The sequence below is a fragment of the Giraffa tippelskirchi genome, chromosome 8 (genome assembly GCF_054371585.1).
Source record: "Giraffa tippelskirchi isolate mGirTip1 chromosome 8, T2T-mGirTip1v1.2.pri, whole genome shotgun sequence".
In the NCBI taxonomy this organism is placed as follows: domain Eukaryota; kingdom Metazoa; phylum Chordata; class Mammalia; order Artiodactyla; family Giraffidae; genus Giraffa; species Giraffa tippelskirchi.
Genome location: NC_137282.1, coordinates 120,954,952 through 120,968,851, shown reverse-complemented (window position 1 = coordinate 120,968,851; position 13,900 = coordinate 120,954,952).

Genomic DNA, 13,900 nt, shown 5'->3' with positions numbered 1-13,900 from the left:
TACCTGCATAACCCACAGGAAAATAAAACTGAGAAAATCTCATCTTTCTGAATAGAAAAACCAGTTAATGGGGAGCTGGGAGCTGGAGAGTGTGGCTGAAATTTGAGGGAGAAACCCTCTCATTTTGTACATGAGCTGACTTGAGAAAAAGAGGATACTAGCCCTAGATGATTAAGGCATATATCTAAAGAATCATTTCAATAAGCCCAAATTCTTGCATCTTCCCATACATAGAAAGGTACTAAAATCATTAACTTGAGATACCTGTTTTTTGTGTGTGATTATAATCTCTGACATTTGACTATATGGGCTTTTTTTTCCCCCCCAGCAAGAAACTTGCATATCTTGGCTCCTCTCTTACCTCTTTGGACCAACCCCTCAGAGATCTGAGAGGCTGTATGCAGCCTATAGTCCTCAGTACAGTCCCAAATAAAGCATAATTCTCAACTTTGAGATTGTGCTTTTTTTCTTCAGCAACATCCTGAACTCTAGCTCTATCCCTGACCTGGCTGAAGTTGGGTTTTTCATTTCCTGGGGTTCTTTATTTTACTTAAGAGAGCCAGTGTCTGAGGACACAATAGTGACCAAACGAAACCTCAGTCCTGTCCTCAAGGAGCTTGAAGGAAAAGGTGGAGACAGGTAAGGAAGTGTGGTTGGCTTCAGGCTGTGTTCTGTCTGTGCAGACAGTGCTAAGAGCCATGGGCGAGGCGCCCAGGCAGGCTTTCCAGAAGGGAGACTCACTGTAGGAGCTAACAGACCATTAGGGGCTGGACCAGGGAATCTCAGCCTCAGCACCACTTACATTTGGCTGGGTGACATTTCTGGGTCGTGAGGCTGTTTGGTGACTACGGTGTTGTCCAACCCAAGTTAGTACACCCAACACACAATAAGTGGAGAAAGGTTCGGCACAGGGCCCATCAAGGAGAATGGGCAGTTCATGCTCTAATGACCTGAACTCCCTGATAAGTTTCAGGAAAGTATTTGTAGAGGCCAGGCGAGGGAGAGGGCATCCCAGAGTCTGTGATCAGCTCATATACAGTTCTCTGAATGATGGATGGTGAGGTCTTGGGGCCATGTCACAAGAGTTAACATTATTGATCCTCAGGCTCCAGTAGGTCTGGGGGCTACGTGTTCATGGTCATCAGATAGTTAATTTCTTCCATTTGGTGAGAGTTTTAGAATTTATAAAGCAACTCAGGAAATGTGCATCTGATCCTTGGTAGTTTCAGAGGGAGCTAAAGATTCTGTGACTGCCATACGGCAGACTTACTGTTTAAATTCTTACCAGTTCTCCTGTCCTAGCTGTTGTTTTGTTACTACACGTTCACATCCTTTCCATCATCAATTCTTAAGCCAGGCTTTTGTGACTTAGAGGAGGCCTGGGAGACTACAGCTTTTCTGAAAATAGGGGGCAAGCAGAGGACCCGGGGGAGGGGTCTGTCCTCGGAAGGCCCCATCGGGTCCTGCTGGGTTACTGGGGGCGGTCGGCAGCATCCTTGTTCTCTGTCCAGGGAGGCCAAATGCACCACCAGCACCACCACCACCGTGAAAGTCAAAATTGTCTGCAAACACCACCAAATGTCTCCTAGGCAATAAAAACATACTGCTTCTATACAATGTCTTCACAACAAGAAGCAAGGGCTGAGCTGCATGGAATGTGCCCACATAAGACAACCGCTTTGTGGAGTAATAACGCAATTTCCTCATAAAAGGTATCCTTTGAGGCCAGGGGTTGATGGCTTGTTAGCACCTAGCACTCCTCAAGCAGTGCCTTGGAACCACATCAGGAAATGTGTTGATACATTCTTATTTCAATGGGATGGTTTCCTAAGCCACCAAGTCCTGCTATGAACCACTTCTTTTTTAAATTTTGTTGCACTATAGTTGATTTGCATTGTTGTGTTTATACCTGCTGTACAGCAAAGCGATTCATTTTTATACATATATGCATATATTAGCATATATACACAGATGTGTAATATATTCTTTTCTGTTTTCATTTATCATACGATAATGAATATAGTTCCCTGTGCTATATGGCAGGACCTTGTTGTTTATCCATTCTATATATAATCGTTTGCATCTGCTAAACCCAAACTCTCGACCCATCCTTACCCCACCACCCCCTTGGTAACCACTAGTCTGTTCTCTATGTCTGTGTGTCTGTTTTTGTTTCATAGATAAGTTCATTTGTGTTGTATTTTAGACTCCACATGTGAGTGATAACATATGATATTTGTCTTTCTGCTTCTGAGTTCTGTCCTTCTCTTACTTCACTTAGTAGGACAATCTCTAGGTCTATTCATGTTGCTACAAATTGCTTCATTCTTTTTTAAGGCTGAGTAATATTCCACTGTATATATGTACTACATCTTCTTTATCCATTCATCTGTCAATGGACATTTAGGTTGTGCCCATGTCTTGGCTATTGTGAAGGGTTCTGTTATGAACTGAACATGATCCAGAAGCAGTCATGGCAACTTTGATGATTTTATCTCAGGATTCAGTGGAAAATCTTATGGAACACCTCTTTATTTGCTTTTCAGAATCACAATCAAAGGCTGTTTATTTTTTATTAGAGATTTTGCAAATTCTGCAGTATGATGTGAAAATTTTCTGGGCCCTCTGAACATGTCACTCACAATAAACATGTCTCTATGTAAATAGGAACCCTGACATCAGAGGAGGTGAATTGATCCAACTACTTTTCATTTCTTCTGGTTACTTCAAGGCAACTATCCTTCTTATAAAGTCTATTTTATGTATTCTTAAATCTTCCTTCAGGGCTCTAGCTTCACATATTGATCAGTAAATTAGAGAAAACAATCCCTACCTCATAAGGCTATAATAAGGATCAAAGGGTACCAAACCATATGTTACTGATTTGGAAAAGCAAGATTTCCCCACGTCTGAGCATCTCAGAATGGAAATGCACCTCAAGATCTACAGTATCTTAGGTCACCACCAGGGAGGGAGCAGCCACCATCCAGCTGGCATTGCCCGTCCACACACAGATTTGCTGCTAACCCTAGTGGCAAAGCTTGTAACTCAACCTCCAGTTAAAAGACCGTCTCGGAACCATCTGAGAACTGAGTGTGGGTCCCAGCTGTTCTCTGATAACCTTTGGCTGACACTTAAGAAAGCACCACACCAAACCTCACTGAATAGGTGTCAGCATCATGGAAGGAAATTCCAGGGGTCATAAGGAAGCCTCTCCAAAGAAATGCTGAGTCATCCACATGCTCAAAGGTACAGAAGACAGTATCAGATAGAGAAGCAAGAACCTCAATTACTCAGAGTGAAAGGTGAGTCAATAAAAATGAACTCTGAATGAAAAAAGCAAAGAAAATAAAACTTTTAGGAACTCCTTAGCCCATTGAATTTGCTTGTATTTTCCTTCTTAGATGCACACAAGAGCAGTACATAATGAAATGACCCAACATTCAGCTAAATTCAAAACAACGCTTTCAACATTTACACAGCAAAAACTCTATGTGATAATAATGCATTTAGTAACGCTTTTACTGCACATTTCTTTCTTTCTTGGTGATACACAAAATGATGGTTTATATCATCTTTATTTTTGATTTGAAGGAACACAATACAGGGGAGGCCACAGCAGTGCCTCAGAACCTGGTTGGTTCTCAACAAACTGTAGAGGTTGTTGTTGTTAGGACTTTATGGCTGTCAAATCTCGTTGAATCAAAGGGCAACATTTAAAGATCATCTGTAAATTTATTATGTAAAAAAATCCCCCAAATCAAGTGTGGCACAGATGATGTATATTACAACTTATACATCAATGTCCTTTCAAAGCAATTAATTTCATTATTGAACTTGAACCCTCAAGTCATGATGACTCCAAAGGGTATTTGAAACATGTTCTCCCTTACCCTCTCTCCCTAGTTATCTGCTCTACGTGGTAGGGACCACACAGCATCAGCAGGCAGTCAGAGCAGGAGAACTAAAACCAAAGCAGTTCTAACCCCATACAGCTCTTACACACCCGTAACTCAGCCTGGTATGTTGTTAAGCGTTAGCACTTTTGATTTCATCTCACTGAAATTTCAAGGGATTAGAAAAGAAAGAACAACATCTGAGTATATATAAATTCCCCCAAACATAGTCCCATGTCAGGAAAGATACTCAAAGCATATAAATTAAAGAAGAAAAGAAAATATCTAAAATCTCCAAATATTCTGGGGAAAGAAGTGATATTTATTAATATTATTTTAAATTGCATGAAAATACCTGTTATGGCCAAATGGAAACATGTGGAGAAGGTCTATTTTATACAAACAGGGCGATGTAGAGTATTTTCCCATCTGAGTGACAAAATAGTTCTACAACGGATGTTTACCTAAAGCAAAGCACGTTTTATTTGCTTTCAATATTAAAGTTACTTCCCAGGTGGTGCTAGTGATAAAGAACCTGTCTGCCAATGCGGGAGATGTAAGGCTTCGACCCCTGGGTGGGGAAGATCCTCGGGAGGTGGGCATGGCAGCCCACTCCAATATTCTTACCTGCAGAATCCCGTAGACAGTGGAGCCTGTGGGTTATAGTCCATAGGGTGGCAGAGTCGGACATGACTGAAGCAACCTAGCATGCATGCACTTAAGAATAATTTTATTAAAATTTTTATAGACTTTGAGAAGAATTTTAATTGATTGTCAATTCCAAAATATAATTTCCTGCCAAAATTTATCATAGAATGTATCAGCTCATTCCACATCAAAATTGCTCTGTGGAAGAAGTTTCCTGATAATATTTTCTGAAAACTAGTTCGAAAGGCCACTCAGCCAGGTCTGTGTTATGGAGACAATCAGCCACCAGGGGACAGCAAAGCACCTCTTAACATAACCTAGATTCGTTCAATGAGCTCCTGCAATCAGTGCGTTTATTTTTCTGCTTTCTTTTCTTTTAAGTCTTTTACTATATTAACCAATAAAGTTACTTTTTATAATCTAAAAATATGAGGTATTAGAACATTTGTCATTGATGTTTCTAAAAGCTATGTCTGAGCACATGCTCAAATTTTTCTTCCTGAGTCACGTCCCATTTTTCCATAGTGCTTGGGATTGACATATTAATACAAAATGAAAGATAAAGGCTCCCAGTCCTAATCAAGCAGCCTATTAAATTAAACCTGGTGATTTTGGCAGAGAGATACTTTGCAAGATGGATGTTCCATTATGTGAGTCTGAGAAGCAAGACAAAGAACTGTCAACACTTTGAAGTCCTATCCGAACCCGATATCGAGGGAAGAGGAACTCTTCCTTAATCTAATCAGTAATCCTTTCTGAGTATAAAGTCACTGACAACAGACAAGCAAAAAGCTAGTGAGATGTAATTTGCTCAGAAAACCACTGAGAAATAATTTTATTTTGACTGCAATGAATCATCACTTAAACAAAAGAATGCCTATCAATTGTCCTAAAAAGAATGACAGGTGGGGGTATCGCAGTCCTGATGTTTTCGTAGGATTCTAGCTCACCCTCCTGGAGCTGGAGGTCCTCACAGACACCAGCGATGTGTGCAGAAGGCAGGAAGCTGTTGCCTCCTGCATCCAGCCAGCATCCTTCACAGGTCACAGGGAGACACATGGACCACTTTGATGTCGCAATAGCAGGAAACAGCAGGGTTCACACCACAATGTCAGGGAGAACAGAGGCGGTAGGCAACAGAGTTAGGGATATGCTTGAGATTATTGCAAGCCAGATGACAGACATTGAAAATGACCTTTTATTTAATTAAAAAAGAACTCCCTGAACTAAAAAAGAACTCTCTGAACCTGAGCACTAACTGAGGTGAGGTGACAGCAGAGGTCACAGGAACAAAATGAAATAGCAGAAGACAAACCAGGCAACAGACAGGTGAAAAGTGTCTTGGCAAAAAGTTGGCTGCACGAATATAAAAGGCATTGAAAAAGGTTTAAAATTAAAATGGCATGAGTTGAAGAGAACAAATAAATACCCATGTGACTTTTCAAGACACCATTCCTCAGAAATAAATGGAAATATATTTGAATAGCAAAAACGTATTTCTATAGGCCTCAGGTAGATAGAATACTGGAACTATTGGCAGCAACCTCCACTTCTTTTCTTCTTTTAATTTTTACATCTGAGACTACTGAATTTAAACACTAAACAGATCAAGGATACAAGACAGAAAGTCAGAAACCTGCAGTTTTTATTTGCTTGTATTTGGAACAGGTAGTTTAGCTTTGCTCTCAATTTCCTACAGTAAAAAAGAGGGTTAGATTAAACTACATCCCTCAGAAGCAGAGGCAGCGGCGTGTCCATCTCTGGAGCTTCTCCTAGTCTGTGCTCTGTCTCACACATGAATAACCAGGGCGTTTTTTAATCATGATTTTGTGTGCAGGTTACACAATTATTTGCTTAACTTTATTTTTAACATGACAAACATTGTTTGAAAACAAGTCCAAAGTTGTAAATAAGCGAACTGTCCAATGATAAGAAATTCTTTTCCATTGTTCTGATATATTCAGTGGACGAGGCTTCCCGGGTGGCACTGGAGGTAAAGAACCCGCCTGCCAATGCAGGAAACAAATGAGCTGCAGGTTTGATCCCTGGGTCGGAAGATCCCCTGGAGGAGGGCAGGGCAACCCACTGGGGTATTCTTGCCTGGAGAATCCCATGGACAGAGGAACCTGGCGGGCTACAGTCCGTAGAGTTCCAAAGAGTCAGACACGATTGAAGTGACTTAGCCCGCACACACACACACACACACACACGCACAGATTCACTGGACAATCAATATCCATTAGAAATAATGTAGATCACGTAGTGCTTGGGGGAAAGTGTTCATAGGAGTTTGTTACAGAGAGAAAAAGAAGCTGCAACCAGAAGGATCACACTTTTTTTACAAATAAATAAGGACCCCTCAGTGTTAACAATGTTCATCTATGATTGGCAGGGTCATTTTAAATCAGGAACAAAAGACAAAAGCACAACAAGTAAAGAAGACAGCAGTTCATTTTTTGGGGAGTGATTTTGTGTCTTGTGTGCATGTGTGCACGTGTGTGTGCGCACGCGCATCTGTGCTTTGCCCCAACATAAATAAAACAAAGACCATGATATCTTTTTGAAGGCTCTGAAAGTCCCAGCTGTCCTGAAGCCTGAGCCAGGAAGCATAGCAGGGGCTTGTGGTTCTTGCAGGAGGGCCCTGGGCATTGTTTTCAAGCAGACGTAACCTTTTCCTCTGGCTCCCTGGCCATTTGGCATTCCATCAGGAACAGCCGCCTTCCCGGTCCCCAGGCGGATGTGAACTGGGTCTCCAGGTCAAGGGCACAGAGTGAGCACCTTCCCCTGGAAATGCACACCCTCCCCCCCACGCACCGCCCACCAGCTCACACTACCCAGAGAACCCTCCAGACTCACCAAACACAGATTGGAGGCAAATTCAGCCCAACTGGAAGGACAGCATCTTGCAAGAAACTCTGTGTCACTTGAAGAAGAAAGCATTTCAAGTGTCACGCTAGTCTTTTTTTTTTCTGTAAACTTACATGTCAGTAGTAACACATGAAGGAAAGTCACCAAAATGTTTCATGGTTCTCCCTCTGTGGGCCTGTAAGTGAACTAAATGTTTTCCTTTTTGCTTTTCTCTGTTTCCTAAATTTTCTACAAGAAACAGGTAAAAAAAGTGAAAGTGAAAGTCCCGTCCAACTCTTTGCAGTCCCCATGAACCATAGCCCATCATGCCCCTCTGTCCATTGGATTATCCAGGCAAGAATACTGGAGTGGGTTGCCACTTCCTTCTCCAGGGCATCTTATCAACCGAAGGATCAAATCTGGGTCTCCTGCATTGCAGGCAGATTCTTTACCCTCTGAGCCACCAGGGTTAGTACAAGAATTGGGTATTGCTTTGCAATTTTAAATAAAATGAATGAGGTATTTTGACAATTTAATTGAACAGCTCTGTCTCTCTCCCTATTCCTCTGAAACATCTCTGCCCTGAATCTCCACCAGGGCCAGGCAAGTCCAACAGCCAGAGGAGACTAGCCCCAGCAGTCACTCCCTGGAGAATTGTGTCATGTTTTGTGCAGCCTTGAATGAAGAGACAGATTGTCTTCCCTAAACTAATAAATGAATGTGTGCTTTGAGAGGTGCTTGATCTTCTGGGGACAAGGCTTTGGCCTCTTTTTCCAAGTCAGTGTCCCACACAGCAGAAGTCTAGGCCATGTAGGCCCGAGTATCATGTGATCATACATTGATCATCTGTTCTAATGCTCAGAGCTGCACAAGATGGGCTTTTATGCCTTCATTTTACTGACCTAGACATTAGGGCTTCATATGTTAAGACATCTGGTGCAACTCACACCACTGGCAAATATTAGAGATTTCAATATATGTATTTTGGGCTTAATACAAGGTGACCCCTGTTGTATTACAGTTCACTCTGAGAGATATTTTGAAGTTGGTCACCTGTGGCTGTAAGAACTGGTTGTGAATTTCAGGATATTTTCTTCCCATGGACTTAAGTGGACCCTAGGAGGACCCAACCCAGGTCTGAGAGATAGATGTCAGGCAGTGTTTCTTATCAGAGACATTCTGGTGAGGCAGTTCTTGCTTGTATAGGTCTGTATTACACGTTTCAGGGTTATCAGCATCCATGACCCCTGCCTACTAAAATCTGATTGGGACAATCCAAAATGCACCCACACACACACACATTTCCAGAAACCCTGGAGGCATTTTGCCTTCCCAGGATTGAGAACTAGAGCAGAAATCTGAGAAACTCTGATTTAAAAGCAATGCCCAGGGAATTCTCTGCTGGTCTAGTGGTTAAGACTCTACACTTCCACTGCAGGGGGCATGGGTTTCATCCCTGGTGGGAGAACTAATATCTCATATGCCACATGGCATGACCAAAAAAAAAAAAATCCAAATTTCTAGGGTGGTGCTGTTAAAAGAAATGTCCATATCCTAATAATTGACAAGTCAGAATAATTAGATCAAAAGGAAGCTAATCACCAGCCAGGGCAGATCATTTGAGCTGGACTGACCTGGCCTCACCAGGAGCTTGTACTGAACATGAGTCAATGGCTGATGTAATCAGCAAGCATTCCCTCGGTCAGCGGCCAAGATAAATGCATTATGAGCATAATGAGGCTGTATGATTTCACTAGAAAGGAAAGAACAAGCATCTACCTCTTTGACAAAGAGCGTCTCTCTCCTAGTCGTCCCTCAAATTGGCGATGATGAGCCCTTCGGGGTCCCAGACCTTCATTAAGGTGAAATTCTTTCGAATTGGCAAAGGGAACCATTGAGACAGTACTAACGGATCCTGGCAGAAATTCTAGGCAGCGACCTTTTGGAAAAGAGAATTAGAAGCCCCAGTGACTCCTCCACCTCCATGGGAACAAGGAGATCCTTTCACCAGCACATAATGCTTTTGCCCAGATACCATCTTCAAGGGCCATTTTCTCTTGGATGTTGTTAACAGATGAATGACTCTCCTGTTTGACCAGGAGAGGGGATTGTGTTTTAGACTCTTTGGGGAGACCCCTCCCATAAATCTAACTTATCTCCATGCACAGCAAACCCATCTGAATCCCAGGGCACTGCCTAGAGGGCTTTGTGCCTCCCCGCTTTCCCATGACAAGCCTTGCCTGGTTCTCAGACAGCTGAGCCCGCCGCCTCTCCATTTCTCTTGGACGGCTTGACGGTTACAGTTTGCTTTTCCCTGAGTAAAGATTACACAGCAAAAGCGGCTCTGAATTTATTCTACCCAAGTTGCTAGATGTTATCTCTCTCTTTAAAGAGTCCAGGAAAAAAGAAAAAAGCCTCAGAAATTCAAGTGGTCTGCTGTCTCATGCTCAAGGCACAATCCCTCGCCAGAGCTGTTATTGGGCACCTTTTTCAGGTTTATGCAAGAAGCGCTATACAAGTTTCAAGAAAGTATTTGATTCCATTTTTGTCTCTGAGTCACTGGAGCACTGAATGCTTGAACAGCCAACGCCCTACCCCAGGGCGGCAAGGGGAGGAGGGGAATTTTGTAAAGCATCTTCCCCAAGAGAGGATGCCAAGGTGCCTGGGTCATCTCTCTGCAACCTTGCTCCTGGATAACACTCCAGAAAACACTTTTTCAGGTTCTTAGAATAGACTCAGTTGCCTCCTTTAATCTCAGGAACCCTAGACAGTCAGGAGTCAAATTTATCAGGAAAAAACAATTTCAGCTCACCACAAAATTCTGTCCCCCAACGGCTCAAATCTAATATGTTTAAATAGCTCTCCACATTTGACCGAAAGGACTCTCCAGGAGTAAATTATCTTTTCTTGTGTGTATGTTCACTGTTTCCCAAATAAAATCCTACATGACATATTCCTTCCTGAGTTGAAAGCTAGGTTTCTTTCTCTTCATGGATGATCAAGGAAAATCATGAGAACTCTTTACCTCTCACCTCCTTTTTGATTCTGAGGTCAGAACTAAGTTTTATGCTCCAAAGAATAGTTTAATGTAAATAACTTTCTGGCATATCCTTACCCTATAAATTCTTGGTTCTTAAATCTTTTTATTTCTCTTGTTTTAACGGTTTCATTATTTTATTGCTTGAGGTTTGTTTTTTTTTTAATTTTTTCAAAATGTAGTTGACTAACAAAGTTGTGTTAGCTTCATGTGTACAGCAAAGTAATTTAGGTAAAAAACACATGTGTGTGCTCAGTCACTTCAGTCATGTTTGACTCTGTGACCCCATAGACCTGCCAGGCTCCTCTGTCCATGGGATTCTCCTGGCAAGAATACTGGAGTGGATTGCCATTTTCTACTCCAGAGGACCTTCCCAACCTAGGGACTGAACTCACATCTCTTGCACTGAAGGCAGATTCATTACCAATGAGTCACCAGGGAAACCCTAAACATATATATGTAAACATATATATAAATATATATTCTTTTTTAACATTCTCTTCCACTATAGGTTATTACAAGATGTTGAATACAGTTCCCAGTGATACACAGTAGGTCCTTGTTGTTTATCTATTTTATATATAGTAGTGTGCATATGTTAATCTTAAATTCCTAATTTATCCCTCCCCCCACTAGTAAAGTAATGCTTAAAATTCTCCAAGCCAGGCTTCAGCAATACGTGAATCATGAACTTCCAGATGTTCAAGCTGATTTTAGAAAAGGCAGAGGAACCAGAGATCAAATTGCCAACATCCGCTGGATCATCGAAAAAGCAAAAGAGTTCCAGAAAAACATCTATTTCTGCTTCATTGACTATGCCAAAGCCTTTGACTGTGTGGATCACAATAAACTGTGGAAAATTCTGAAAGAGATGGGAATATCAGACCATCTGACCTGTCTCTTGAGAAACCTGTATGCAGGTCAGGAAGCAACAGTTAAAACTGGACATGGAACAACAGACTGGTTCCAAACAGGAAAAGGAGTCCGTCAAGGCTGTATATTGTCACCCTGCTTATTTAACTTCTATGCAGAGTACATCATGAGAACCGCTGGGCTGGAGGAAGCACAGCTAGAATAAAGATTGCTGGGAGAAATGTCAATAACCTCAGATATGCAGATGACACCACCCTTGTGGCAGAAAGTGAAGAAGAACTAAAGAGCCTCTTGATGAAAGTGAAAGAGGAGAGTGAAAAAGTTGGCTTAAAGCTCAACACTCAGAAAACTAAGATCATGGCATCCAGTCCCATCACTTCATGGCAGATAGATGGGCAAACAATGGAAACAGTGGCTGACTTTATTTTTTGGGCTCCAAAATCACTGCAGATGGTGACTGCAGCCATGAAACTAAAAGATGCTTACTCCTTGGAAGGAAAGTTATGACCAACCTAGACAGCATATTAAAAAGCAGAGACATTACTTTGCCAACAAAGGTCTGTCTAGTCAAGGCTATGGTTTTTCCAGTGGTCATGTATGGATGGGAGAGTTGAACGGTGAAGAAAGCTGAGTGCTGAAGAATTGATGCTTTTGAACTGTGGTGTTGAAGAAGACTCTTGAGAGTCCCTAGGACTGCAGGGAGATCCAACCAGTCCATCCTAAAGGAGATGAGTCCTGGATGTTCATTGGAAGGACTGATATTGAAGCTGAAACTCCAATACTTTGGCCACCTGATGCGAAGAGCTGACTCATTGGAAAAGACCCTGATGCTGGGAAAGATTGAGGTCAGGAGGAGAAGGGGACGACAGAGGATTAGATGGCTGGATGGCATGACCAACTCGATGGACATGGGTTTGGGTGGACTTAGGTGGACAGGGAGGCCTGGTGTGCTGCGGTTCATGGGGTCGCAAAGAGTCAGACATGATTGAGTGACTGAACTAGAACTAGAGCTAGAACCACCTAACCATAAGTTTGTTTTCTGTCTGTGAGTCTGTTTCTAGTTTGTAAATAAGTTCATTTGTATCATTTTGTTAGATTCCACATTTAAGTGATATCATATGGTATTTGTCTTTCACTGTCTGGCTTATTTCATTTAGTATGATTATCTCTAGGTCCACATATGGCATTATTTCATTCTTTTTATGGCTGAACAATATTCCATTGTTTATACTTGTGCATCGTCTTTAATGTAAGCTGCTTCCCCTCTGCTTTGACTATAGGTAGAACGTGAATATGGTGTTTAGGATTTTCTAAGATATTCCTAATGTAAAATTTATCCCCAATAGTCTGGTTTACTAATAAAGCCAGAGGACCACTCAAGGTCATAGCCCATGAGTTCCAACATGGTTCTCACTTGTCAGAGCCTCACAGGTGGGTAGGGTGCAGAGCTTTTTGTTGATCTGAGACTTGGACTCTGAACCTTTACATCATATGTAACAATCATTCTTTCCCAGTCTGTTTTCACTTCACCAGAGCCCCTTCTCTCTTACTAGGAACCATCTCAGTATATGGGAGGATTTGAAGGTCCCAGGAAAATTTCCAATCCCTCAAAAGAGAGAAAAAAAGAAAGAAAGAAAGAAAATATTTTCTTACTGCCTTTTGTGAAGACTAAAATGTCACAATTAGACACGCATCCTTTGACTTAGAGATTTGTCTCACTTGAAAATGCAAGGGAAGGATGAATGCAAATGTGTCTCTAGCCCTGTAGCATTTATCCTTGTATGTTGAGTTTATTGGATTCTTCTTCTGAGATTACATTTGGATAAAACAAAAAGAGATTTTAAAAAAAAAGGATGAAAGATAGGAAAGGCGCAATGAGAGGAAATATGAAAATGCAAAAGCACTAAAAAGTGAGACAGTCTGACTCGGAGGCAAAATCTTGAGCGCAGCCCAGCCTTCCAGGGCTGAGCCTGTGCAGCCTCCTTCCTCCCCAGCACCTCGCTCTGCAAACCAGGGAGACCTCTGGGCTCGCGCAGGGGCAGGCTTTCGGCTTTGAAGGCCAAGTCTTACAACAGGAAAATCTGACGAGTGTCTGGTGGTTGAGATCACATCAATGTTCAGAAGCTGAGGATCAGGAGTGGGACTGGGCTGCTCCCACTTGAAATATGTTTTGTAAAACACATCAACACTCAAACGCAGAACGAAGCAGCGCCAGAAAAGCAACTAAACCAGGAGGAGGGTGCTGTGCACAGCACCTCTCTCTTCTCTTGTGAGCCATGCATCTTGGGAGCCCTGCCCCTCTGTCAGGTTGCAGACAAAGGGAGAATTCTTCACTCCTGAGGCCATGTGGCAGGAGCGATTAGGTTGATGGGCTTTGGTTTGAACTTGAGGCAGCACCTCTTAGAGGGACAAATGCAGGTCTCTTCCAGATGAGTGTTTCACAGAACCATGAAGGGGAAATTGTTTCACGGCAAGAAAAAGAGCACAGAAACTTAGCAACCGAAGAAGCAATAGTTTCTAAGAAGTTTCAGTTCCACTGGGCCAATTTGTTTTTAGAGGGAGAACTGATCAACCACAATGGACTAACGGTGATTCTAAG